Source organism: Hemicordylus capensis, chromosome 11, assembly GCF_027244095.1.
Source record: "Hemicordylus capensis ecotype Gifberg chromosome 11, rHemCap1.1.pri, whole genome shotgun sequence".
In the NCBI taxonomy this organism is placed as follows: domain Eukaryota; kingdom Metazoa; phylum Chordata; class Lepidosauria; order Squamata; family Cordylidae; genus Hemicordylus; species Hemicordylus capensis.
The window spans coordinates 7,797,779-7,810,800 of record NC_069667.1 but is presented as its reverse complement, the minus strand read 5'-3'; the positions used below and the strand labels follow the sequence as shown (position 1 = coordinate 7,810,800).

The 13,022-nt window shown below is 45.7% G+C and overlaps 1 protein-coding gene across 1 annotated transcript in view; it reads right to left on the bottom strand.

Moving 5' to 3' along the window:
• Positions 1-9,811, bottom strand: part of TENM1 (teneurin transmembrane protein 1) — a 1,198,498-nt gene extending 1,188,687 nt beyond the window's left edge. The window contains exon 1 of the mRNA XM_053273541.1: positions 9,692-9,811. The gene's annotated coding sequence lies outside the window, so the exon portion shown is untranslated. The remainder of the gene's footprint in view (positions 1-9,691) is intronic.
• Between the last annotated feature and the right edge of the window lie 3,211 nt (positions 9,812-13,022).

Here is a 13,022-nt window from a genome sequence, read left to right as displayed (position 1 = left end):
TTTGGAGGTGCCATCCACTTTAAAATTTGCAAGAAAATTAATAAATAAAAAGCGGGCTTACTGCTGGCCACGCAAATGGCCCATGCGCATGTGCAGTGGCCTCAAAATGGCCACCACACACTCACAGAGGGCTGAAATGGCCCCCAAACAGGCTGAACTGGCCCATAGGAGACCAAGGGGAGGCCAGCGGGGGAGGGGGAACTGCCAGCGCCCCACCATGGCCCAGGCAGCACACACACACACCCCCGAGGCCGCCAAAGCCCTCAGCAGTGGTAAGTCCGCCTTTTTAAAAAAACAAAACAAATTTTTAACACAGATAGCACCCCTGAACTGGACATGAACCAGCCCGAGTGGGGGCGTGGCTCAACCTCAAGCTGATCTGGGCCCAGTTCTGCCAGCTCCCACATTCCTAGAGCATACCTCACTATTGGCCACTGTGACTGGGGATGATTGGAGTTGTGATCCAAAAAACAGCTGGAGAGCCAAAGTTGTGCAGCCCTGTACAGACCAGCTCTTTGTCCTTCTCTCACCCAGATGGAAACATCTTTGCCAGTTAAGAGCAATCAACCCAACAAGCTTAATGGGACGTAGCATTTGTGCAGACACCAGTTCTCATCCCACTTACTTCCCCGCCACCACTTCTAAAGCAAAACTGAATTTATCACTATGAGATGTCCCAACTGGCAAATTAGTCCTTAAAATCAAAGGGAGATGATCACTATCAGGGCGAGAGTCAACCTCCATTTGAACAATACAACTGACCAGGTTATGGGATGTGAGCCAGTAATCCACAGTTGACATCCTTTCCCAGACCAGTAGGTAAATTCTGCTGGACGGTCTCCACTTGCTGCTCCATTTAGAATACACAGATAAAACCAATTGGCCAACGGGGCCAAACACAGGCCTGCAAAACTGTATTTCCCATCAATGTATTGTACAATACATGTATCCCCATGTATTGGCCATCCGAGGGGGAGGAGGGAGTTATGTTAATTTTAAGTTACATTAAAAATGTATTGTGTGTGTGTTTCTTCCTTTTTTCTGGTCATGTACTGAAATAAAGTTTTGAGTCAAGTCAATTCTCTCCACACCATGCATAATTTTATAAATCTCTATCAACTCGAGAGCACGCTTTACTTTACTACCATGTCTCCCTGCAGTCGTCTTTTTTCTAAACTAAAAAGCCCCAGATGCTGTAGCCTTGCCTCATAAGGAAGGTGCTCCAGGCCCCTGATCATCTTGCTTGCCCTCTTCTGCACCTTTTCCAGTTTTATAATGTCATTTTTGAGGAATAGTGACTGTATCTCAATGGGGGGGAAATGAAAAGGCAGCACCTCAAAAAAACTTTATTATCCCCAATGCCGTTCGGATGGTAAGTGCTTTATCAATGAAACTGTGTTATCTTACATCCAAAGACAGTTTGCCATTTTTACCAGCATAAAACATGGAAACATAAACACAGAACATTATCAATGACAAATCTCTTAAAACCACTGCAGAATGACACATACATCTAAGAAAAATGGCAAGAACTTAGTGTGACTCAAGGGCAATATATTCTTACCTCACACACCTATTTTTAAAAAAGAGATTGTTCATTAATAATTTTATTTTTTAGTGCTTTCTTAATGATTGTTACTTTGAAAATGAGAAACTCTGTACAGTCTTTGAATGGAAGAGGATACTGTTTCTTTTACAGAGCCCTTGATGAAGGATTTGCTACCCCAAAGACCTTGGGCATAATAAAACATTTGTTATGAGCTGCCTGCTGCTTCGTTGTTTCTGATTGCAATGCATGTCCCTGTTGAAGCTGTCACGGCACTTCCCTGCTTTTGCCACTAGAAGCATTGCTAGGCTTTGGCATTTTTAAAATTAGCACAACCATGCCGTGCTCCCCCCTTGAGCCTGTTCGATTCACATTTGTCACTTCTTCATGTTGTGTAGCATCTTTCTGTGCACAGCAAATCTGATGAAAGCAATCACTTGCTAAATCTAATTAATCAGGACTCCTATGCCGCACTGTCAAAAGACAAGCTCCATGATGGCAACTTGAGTTAAAAGGTAAAGTGTGCCATCAAGTCAATTTCAACTCCTGGTGCCCACAGAGTCATGTGGGTTTTTTTGGTAGAATACAGGAGGGGGTTACCATTGCCATCTCCTGTACAGTATGAGATGATGCCTTTCAGCATCTCCCTAAAATGCTGCTGCCCAATATCGTACCAGTGGGGATTAGAACCAGCAACCTTCTGCATGTTAGTCAAGCATTTCCCCGCTGTGCCACTTGAGTTACTGTACTAATAAAACCACATTGTAAAAAGTTCCGGGTTCTCCTCCTACACAGGACAGACACATCCCTGGCAAAAAAGAAGTTGCTACACATTGCAAAAAATTTGCCTTGCAAGACATTTGCAAGAGATATGTGTGCTGCCATTGGCATGACAGCAGTAGGCCAAGATCCACAACAAAATCCAATGAGTGACTTAAGCTTCCCTTTGCTATAAACAACAGCTGAATAGAACTTCATCTGTACTTGCATATTGTGCACAAACTCATTAGAAGCTGACCCAAATCCATCTCCTTCTATTTCACTGCAACATGAGATGCTTTGTGATGTTTCTAATTAGCTCGCCTGAGAGGCTCACCTCACTCTAGTCTCAGTAAGGACAGTCAATGAAAAATCTGTCCTCCTGTGAGCTGCAAGCTAAGTCATTTTATCCAATCAGAGACAAAAGCAAGGCTATTTTAAATCGCCTGGGTCTTGACACATTAAGAAAGGAGCAAAGAGAGATTCAGAATGCTTCCTACACTCCGAGCCGGGAACATACCTAGAACCCTAATTCAGATCTCCAAATAGAACTGTGGGAGGAATAGGATGAGGCCATAGCTCAGTGTAGAAGCTCTGTCTTACATGAAGAAGGTCCCAGCTTCACTCCCTGGCAGCATCTCCAGGGAGGGCTGGGAAAGTCCCCTGCCTGAAACCTGGGAGAACTGCAGCCAGTCAGTATAACCTTGGCTCTCCAGCTGTGGTTGAACTACACTTCCCATCACCCTCAGCTGCAATAAACTGTCTAAGGATGATGGGAGTTTGTAGTTCAACAAGAGGCTGTCTGCCCAGCCTAGACTGGGACCTAGCACTTTGATGGCTTGCAAGGGGGCAGCACAGAACAAAACACATTTTGCCTCATCACTCAAGCAATTTGGGTTGAGCATCACTACTCCCGGAATTGTGGCTTGATGCCACCATTTTTATGAGGCCAATTGCCCATTGTATAGACTTAGGTCCAGGGTACTTATGGGAGCACCTTCATTGTCATGAACCCTGCCTCCTATTAAGATGATCAGGGGAGGTCCGGTTACGGTTGCCACCGGCTCGTCTGGTGGCAACTCAGGGCCGGGCTTTCTCTGTGGCTGCCCTGGGGCTTTGGAATGCACTCCCTGTCAAAATAAAAGCTTCTCCCTCTCTGCCTGCTTTTAAAAAGAAAACACAAAAATTCCTTTTATTTCACCCCTTTTCCCAATTCCTTTGGGGGTTGGGTGGCAGTTGGCACCCATTGGGCCCTGCCACTCAACCCGCTTTGGTGCCCCCTAGCCCTTAAAAATTCAGCTGAATCCATTTGAATTCTAACTGAATAAAATCAAATTCTAATCAAATCGACCCAGATTCAAGGGCAGCAGATTCAAGCTCAAATCGCACAAACCAATTCATGCACATCCCTACTCTGAACGGTTCTACAAAAGCTGAAAAAGTTCTTGCAAATAAAGTAACCTGACCACACAGAGACTCCATCAGTCACAGACAAGCTGATGCCCTACATGCTCGAGGCTGCAATTCTATACCAAGGCTACTTGCCAGCTTGTCAGTAGTAAGTGTCCACAGCCCTCTGGCGAGCAGGACATCCAGCACCACACAGATCTCCTCCCCAGAGAACTCATTCCCACTGCTATTTTTGTGAAGCTAAGAAACAGCAGGATTCCTTTCTGGGCAGTAGAAGAGGGCTCCCTCTGTTTTCTACCATCTCCATATCCCAGTATAAAATGGATCTGGGGGGAAAGAGGGGATTGGTGTTGACCACGGATAATGGTGGCTATTGAGCTAAGCCTAAATTTGTGCATCCCTGCCTATAGCAAATTAGTTGAGAGTGATAGCCATTGAACTCAATGGGACTGGTGGGGGGGGAATGGTACTATAAGCCCCACTGATTTCAATGGGATTTGAGCCTCCCTACCTTACCTTAAGTGGCGCATCGGGGAAATGCTCGACTAACAAGCAGAAGGCTGCAGGTTCAAATCCCTGCTGGTACTATATTGGGCAGCAGCGATTTAGGAAGTTGCTGAAAGACATCCTCTCATACTGCATGGGAGGAGACAATGGTAAACCCTTCCTGTATTCTACAAAAAAATAATAATCCACAGAGCTCTGTGGGTGCCAGGAGTCGAAATCGTCTTGACCTTGACCTTGACCGTTTTCTGCACTGCAGCCTGTGATTCCAGATTTGTTCAGCCTCCATGAAGCTGCAGATTTCAGATATTTGTTTGTTTCCATACCTTATGGCTGAACTTCACAAACAAGTCAAGAGTGTTCAGTTCCACACTTTCTATAATTGGAACTCAAACCTGCTAACTGTTTGCCAAATGTTCAAATTAGGTTTAATTTAAACAAACAGCTCTTTGGCTAGCTCTGGTGGGAATCCTGTAACAATAGTACAACAACGGAGCCAGGCACAAAACATGCTTTGGAAGTTATTCCTGTTATATTTCACTTGATATATATTGCACTTTTAACCACTGTCAAAGAGGCATTAATTGGGCAAACACTTGCTACCATCTTCTTGGGTGATTAAAACATGTATTAATTTTGCCAAGAAGGGTGTAGAGGGATATATATGTATATCACACTATACAAAACAAATAAAGTAGAGAAACTGCTTCCAACTGTGTTGGCTTAGTTAACAGCTGCTCTGTTAGAGCACTAATGGTCCACAGTAAGCTAACAAACCGGTAGTTAATTGCTGGTAATTATATGTTTCTTGGGAAGTGTGGTCATAATACATCTCAAAGGTTGTGGATTGTAAAGTAGGCGGATAATTGTGTTAAAAGTGAAGAGTGAGGAAAGCACTGGTCAGTCATCTAATACCTCTGGCCCCAGAGTCCACAATCCAATGGATTGTTAGCAGTGCTTAAGCCTATTGAGATAATTGGTTGCCATAGGCTTAAGTGCACCTATCCCTGTCCGATTGTGGTATCTCACTTAGCTCACCATGAGAAGTTAAATGTGTGAGCTAAGAAGCCTATTCACATGACCGGGCCACTGGGTGGATGTGGTGGGAAAGGCAGGGTGGAACCTACCTTCCCCTTGGATCAATGGTTCCTGTTGTCTTCAGAGCACCACAGCACGCCCACACAACCTTCACTGCTCCTGGCAGTGTGGATCGCTGGGGGCTGGAACAACAAGTCTGGGATTCCTGGAGGCCAGGATTTGTTGTTCCGGCCCCCAGGAATCCCAAAATGCACCACACGACGAGCGTGGTGCATTGGGGGATACATAAGAACAGCCCTGGTGGATCAGGCCCAAGGCCCATCTAGTCCAGCATCCTGTTTCACACAGTGGCCCACCAGATGTCTCTGGAGAGCCCACAGGCAAGAGGTGAGGGCATGCCTTCCTTCCTTCCTTCCTTCTGTTACTCCCCTGCAACTGGTACTCAGAGGCATCCTGCCTCTGAGGCTGGAGGTGGCCCATAGCCCTCCAACTTGTAGCCGTTGATAGACCTCTCCTCCATGAAGTTATCCAAACCCTTCTTAAAGCCATCCAAGTTGTTGGCTGTCACCACATCTTGTGGCAGAGAATTCCACAAGTGGATTATGCGTTGTGTGAAAAAGTACTTCCATTTGTTGGTCCTAGATTTCCCAGCAATCAATTTCATGGGATACCCCCATGAGACAGGTGCTTCTAGGTGAGCAACTATGTGTATACTCAGGCTGTGTGCAGCCCGAGCATACACACAACCCTGGTGCCAGGGTTAAGGGCGCGCTCATACACTTAACCCTGGCTAATGAGCAGGGTTGAAAGTCAGGCTACTGGCAATGGTAGTGCCAGGATCAGGCTTGATCCCAGTGGAGCACATGGGCAGACAAACGCAAGCTGGGCCACCCTAGCCTGGGTTTGGCTGCTCATGCGCATAGCTTGAAGGAGTTACAAAATTACCCTCCTTGGGAAAAACAAACAAATACACCATTTAAAGATCCAGAAGGCGGAATCTTTCCAGACAAAATTTCTGTTGAGGATCGGTTGCTTTTGTTTTAATTATTAGGCTTCTTTTTATGACACATTCACTGTACTCAAACCTGAGACAAAGTTGTCCTGAGATACAGTCAAGCCAACATGTGAAAGCTCCATCAGGAGGATTGTGCCTGCTAGCCACACCCTCTGTGCCAATGTGCTGGCTACCTTTGACCACCAGACATTGCCACCTGCTCAGTTAACACCAGGCTCCTTCACATGATCCCCATCTCGGTGTAAGGGACATAGGAAGCTGCCATGTACCAAGACAGACCCTTGGCCCATCTAGCTCAGTACTGGCTATACAAACTGCAATGTGGGAGCAGTGGAGAAGCAGCTCACACTACTGCAGCAGCTCCACTCTGCCTGGCCTCTCTTGCCACCCACCTCTATGGTTAAAATGGCTGCTAGTAGCTGGGAACAGCTTTTGCACAGATGACCAAAAAAGAGCGATAGGATAAGTTTGGTTGTCCTCCTACCTCACTTTTAACCTCGGTAGCCTGTACCCAGACTTGACACAGCTGAATCGGGAGGAATCCTGCTGCCCCAGATGGTCAGAGATTCCTGCATTAGCCCTTCTCCTACCCAAGAATCTCTAATCATGAGAACAGCTCATAAGAACATAGGAAAATAGGAAGCTGCCATATACTGTGTCAGACCATTGATCTATCTAGCTCAGTATTGTTTTCACAGACTGGCAGCGGCTTCTCCAAGGTTGCAGGCAGGAGTCTCTCTCAGACCTATCTTGGAGAAGCCAGGGAGGGGACTTGAAACCTTCTGCTCTTCCCTGAGCAGTTCCATCTCCTGAGGGGAATATCTTACAGTGCTCACACTTCTAGTCTCCCTTTCATATGCAACCAGGGTAGGCCCTTCTTAGCTAAGGGGAGAAGTCATGCTTGCTACCACAAGATCAGCTCTCCTCTCCATTGTGTGGGAAGTGGGAGCTGGGGAGGATGGCTTTTCATCCTCCCTCAGTAAAATCCTGGGGAGAAAATCTGGGCAGGGTACTCAGCTCCCGCCTCCCACATGATCACTTTTCCCATGTTGTTTGGGTTTACACAACTGCCAGTCTCTCATTCCCCACCTGGCTCCTCCTACCTTGATGAGGATCATGAGAATTAGCTTACTGTCTTTTGCAGACATAGGAACATAGGAAGCTGCCACATACCAAATCAGACCATTGGTCTAACTAACTCAGTATTGTCTTCACAGACAGGCAGCAGCTTCTCCAAGGTTGCAGGCTGGAATCTCTCAAACTTGGAACATTCTGCTCTTCCCAGAGTGGCTCCATCCCCTGAGGGGAATATCTGACAGTGCTCACACTTCTAGTCTCCCATTCATCTGCAACCAGGGCAGACCCTGCTTAGCTAAGGGGACAAGTCATGCTTGTGACCACAAGACCAGCTCTGAAGACATGTGCTGAAGGACCATACAACAGCTGGTACATTGGCAAAGGGGCATGCTTCATGAGTACAATCCGGCCTCCAACACTGACTATCCCCAGTGACCATTTTTCCCGTAGAACACAATTTTTAATACCTTTCTCATAATCAAGTGTTTCTGCGCTAAGGACACCCAAATCATAGAAGACTGCTAAGTGTCTACAAAACACAAACACAGCAATGTCTCACCGTCATTGTGCAGATGACAAACATTATGAAAAGGACTTGCTTATCTCTGAGTTCCATATATGAATATTAATGTCATTTCCAGACAAGCCGCATAGGGCGACAGTATTCTGCATCCTACTTTATCAGTAAACACCTTCTTTCCAATACACGTAGCATTCAACCTGCTCTCTTAGAGCAAATGTTTCCCCTTTTGTATTTTCATAAAGTTTGAAAAAGCCAACTTTGAATATTAAATACAGTGGTCAGAACTTGTAACCTGGTGGTTCCCAGAAGGCCAAACAGAAACACATCTAAAAAGATGAAATGATACACCGCCCAGAGCCTCTGGATGGATAGGGCAGTATAGAAATGTAATGAATGAATGAACGAACGAATGAATGAATAAGATACAGTGATTGGCCCTGTGTTATATTTAGAATAGCCATTTCTATATAACCCAGAGATTCCCAGCTTTGGGTCCCCAAATGTCATTGGATTACAAATCCTACCATCTCCAGCCGAAATGGCCTTCTGCCATTGTGGCTGTGGATGATGAGATTTGTAGTCCAACAACATCTGGCAACTCAAGGTTAGGAACCCCTGAAAAACACAATAGCTACATCCCAACTGATTGATTTAATCCTTGGAAACCTAGTGCAAATCCCAAAAGTTTTTTGTGCTGAGAAATCTTCTGACTTGCGCTTTATTGGCAGGCAATGAAGTAGAGAGTTTTGCATTAGGGAATCAAGTAAGTCATTGTACATCTGTGGATTTGGGCTGAGCAAAATCTTAACACCCTATACTTTTCAGAAGAGAATGTCCTAAATTCCTATTCACACTTCTAAAATAAGAAACCTACTAACACATTTGGGCTGCCATTACGCAAAGCTCCAATGAATAATATTCTGTAGTTTTTTGCAATTCAGCAGAAAGAGAAAAACTTCTGGACAATAAAACAGGAGGAAGAGGAAGAGAAAGAGGAGGAGGAGTTGTTAAAATAATTGTTTATATTCATGTCTGTATTTCTAAAATAACACCAAGAGGGGGAAAATACCCACAAAAATTCAGTCATTCTCTTGTGTTTATGCATACATTCCCCCATCCTGTTAGCTGTTTCCTCCTCACTACAGTAATGATATTGTGAGCAAAATTGAATCATTTGAAAATCTCCGAAGTGGCAAGAGAAGCAACCTGCGATGGAAGAGAGAGCTGCCCCAGAAAAAGTTTATGAAAGTCGAGTCATGATGAAATATTCATGCATGCTTATGAAAACATAATAGGACATTAACTCTCGGCATAATTTTGAATACACTGAGCGTGCTTCCTTCCCTTTGCAGCACACAATCAATTTATGGTAATAAGTTTGGAGGGGGAAAGTGACAATGCTGCCACTAAATATACAGAGCAGCTGTTTCTGCTTGAAAATGGCTCATTTTTACTCTGTCGGTGACATGGGCTCATTTCTGAGGAGGCAACATCTGCTCTCTCAACAGCTGCATCTCGGTGCTAAATACTTTACCTCTTAGCAGTCAGGTGAGAAATCAGGCATTTTCTAGCTCAGAAAGCACCCAGGAGTGCCTTCCGGAGGAATGCCATGAAGGTCATTGGAAAGTGAGGTTCCCCCCGCCCCCCTACACACACACACACACACACACACACACACACACACACACACACACACACACACACACACACCCAAGGTCCTTTTCATTCAGGAAAAGGTCTGCAAAAGTCAGCCAGAGTCACTGCAACAGAAACAAGTGGTACCCGAGACAGAGAACGGAAGTCAAAAAGGGCTTCCTACCTGAGAGAAGTTGTTACTTCCCTTCATCTCTGGACCCCTAGGTGTTGCCTCTTCTCAACAGCAGATGTCACACATATTTCTCTGGCAGGAAGTGGGGGCAGGAAAGACTATTGGTTGCTGCTTCCTCCTGTAAAAGGTTACTTCAAATGGCTCTCCCTCCTCTATTTATTTTTCTCAGTCTCTCCGAAGAGGCATTCAGAAGGAGAGTAACAGAGTGTTTATCCTGTGCAATAACTGCTTGCTCCCTGCAGTATAGCCGGCCTGATGTGACGTGCATACTGAAGCAGCTTGCATTAGGCAAGGCTTAGCACTTTGTCAGTTCCCACCTTCGGTATGGATCAGAAACACAGAGGAGCTTCTTGGGAAACACGTTGCCAGCGCCGACTCAAGGAGACAGGTGCAGCTCTGACTTTCGCAGAACTGTGTCAGTATCACAGAAAGGAGCACTCAGAGGCAGAGCGCAAGGCGAGAAGGAACGGCATGCAGCCCCTGAAAGAAACCCACACAGCCACCAGCTTCTAATTATATCGATTAAAAAGAAGAAGAATCCGCACCAACTGAGGAAAAGGTTCCACATATCTCTTGTTGCATGGCAGATGACATCCGGAGCCGGAGCTAATGAGACATCGCCCGTTAAGAAAAATATTTTGCCCGTTGCTGTCTTTCAAAGTAAGCCAGAGGAGCGCATAAACATGAAAACACATCCCAAGACTGGCGTTCAAATGTTAACGGCATGATTGCGCTTTATGTACTGGCATGTCTACCGAACGGTGAAAAGGAGGTATTAGTATTCTTGGCTTCTTTTAAAGGCACACTCAAGCACACAGCTCATCTGGATTTTGAATATGCCATACATGTGAAGCCGGAATGAGAGACAAAATATGTTGCCTGGTCTTTATTTGGATTGGTAAAACCCCTGTCTTGGGGCTTCTGCTGCTAACAATGGCTGTGTTCTCATACTTACAGTGATCCTGGTTAAAGAGTCAGCCAGGATTGCTGAGGCCCACAGAGAAGGTTCTGAGAATGCAGATGTCCCAGGTAATTCTGGTCAAACTGCTCTGGTTTTAGCCAGGATAGGTAACCAGGTCAGATCCTGGTCAAACTGCTCTGGTTAAAGTGCATATAATATGCAAAAGCGACTTTTACAGACATACAAAATGCAATTAGGTCTAAGCAGGTAGCAGAGAGGAACCCAGAGATCATCAATATTATTTATTATTATAAATAATAATAATAACAACAATGATGACAATAATGAAAATAATGATAAGAATTATTTTTTTAAAGAACAAATTTGTTTGTTAGCCACCCCATGACAAATTGTTCTCTGGGCAGCTCACGACACAACATTAAAAGAAATCCCCCCCAAACAGATAAAACACAACAAACAAATCACAACATAAAACAAAACATAAAAATACAATACAAAACATTAAAAAAAAATTTTTTTTAACCAGGATAGACAACCAGGATTAGATACTGGTCAAACCACCGTGGTTCAACCACATTTAACCCAGATAACCTTTAAACAACCGAAGGTCCTTCGCACAATCAAAAACTGTGTTCTACCCAGGTCTGGTAGCTTGTGTGCTCCCACTTTTTGGCTGTGTGGAAGCAAGGTAAGAGGACAATCTGGATATAAATGACTGAGGCTATTCTCACATGCGGTGGAAAACGGGCTAAGGGAACCCAACCCAGTTTCCACCATGCGTGTGAACCGCCGGGAACTGTGTGGGTCCCGGCAGGAAACCCACTTAATTGCACCCCACAAATGAGGTTAGCAGAGTGTGCACTCCGCTAACCCTGTTTGGTCATGTGTTGCTGTGGCGCAACTTTGTGCCATGGCAGCTCACGAGTAGCCCCCTGACCAGGAGGCTACAACAAGCCTCCCAGCATTGGGGGGCTCCCCAGAATACCACACCCACTCACATGGGGCATGCTGGGACTTCCAGGGGCTAGGAGGCCTCCGATCTCCACTGCCCCACCCAACTCCATTACAGAGCTGGTAATTGTGTGGGTGGCCGATCCAGCCGCCCAGGGCAAGCTGCCTGCTTGTCTGTGGCTCAAGCCCGCTCTCCCCACAGAACCCTCTTACACTCTCCACACTACTTGTGAGGAGGTCCTTCTTGTGTAGAAGCAAGCTACCCAGGTTTTCGTCCTACCTTGCTTCCACACAACTGAGAACTGGGAGCACCCACATCTCCCACATCTGGATAGAACACAGTTTTTGATTGTGTGAATGATGTCATGGTTTGACCAGGATTGCCTGGAAATGTTGAGTTCTGACAATCACCTCCACAGAGCTCAGTTCTGGTTAACTCTTTAACCAGAATTGTCCTGATGGTCTGATTCCTGCCCTAGATGTTTGTCCACTTGACCAGACAGCAAAAACAGAGGGGGAGAAATGATAAAAACTGAGTATTCCCTTCCACTAACCTAATCTAACCCAGTCTTGTAGCAACTCTTTGTCCTCCACTCAGCAACCCACATGTGCCCATTAGAAGACCCCACCGTATCTCAAACTCCCTCCAGTGCTGGTAGATAGGAATTGATTCGGGAACTTTATTCCCCTGATTCTCTGCATCCACCCTGAGGTCTTGCCAGGAAACAAGGTGGCAGACTAAACAGAGGGACTGAAAAAACTGAGGCCTCATCGCCAGCCCACATTATTCCTGATGAGACTGACTATGACACATGATGTGCAACCAGATTTAAAAGCAGCATGCCAGGAAAAGTCACTTCCTGTGGGAGTGCATGAAAATTGAAGAGGTTAGTGGAAAAGGTGCTTATTCTTTTCTGGGCCCTGGTTTGCCCACTGCAGATCTCCCCCCGCCCCACCCAAACACACCCCATCATTTCCCCCACATGGCGTTTCAAATGTGTACTTGCAAGGACAAACACACATCTTAGTTCTGTAGGAGGTGGAGGAGAGCTGGTCTTGTGGTAGCAAGCATGACTTGTCCCCTTTGCTAAGCAGGGTCCACCCTGGTTGCAAATGAATAGGAGACTACATGTGTGGGCATTATCAGATATTCCCCTTAGGGGTTGGAGCTGTTCTGGGAAGAGCATCTGCAAGCTTGCAGGTAGAAGGTTCCAAGTTCCCTCCGTGGCATCTCCAGAGAGGGCTGGGAGAGACTCCTGCCTGCAACCTTACAGAGCCACTAACAATCAGAGTAGACAATACTGAGCTAGGTGGACCAAGGGTCTAACTCAGTGTCACAGCCCTCTATGTCCAAGCAAGCTATCCAGGAACAAATCCTCAAAGTTGTCAAGATTCAAGACAAGCCTCAGATGTTTAAAACACTACCTATGGCACAGTTGATTATTACAC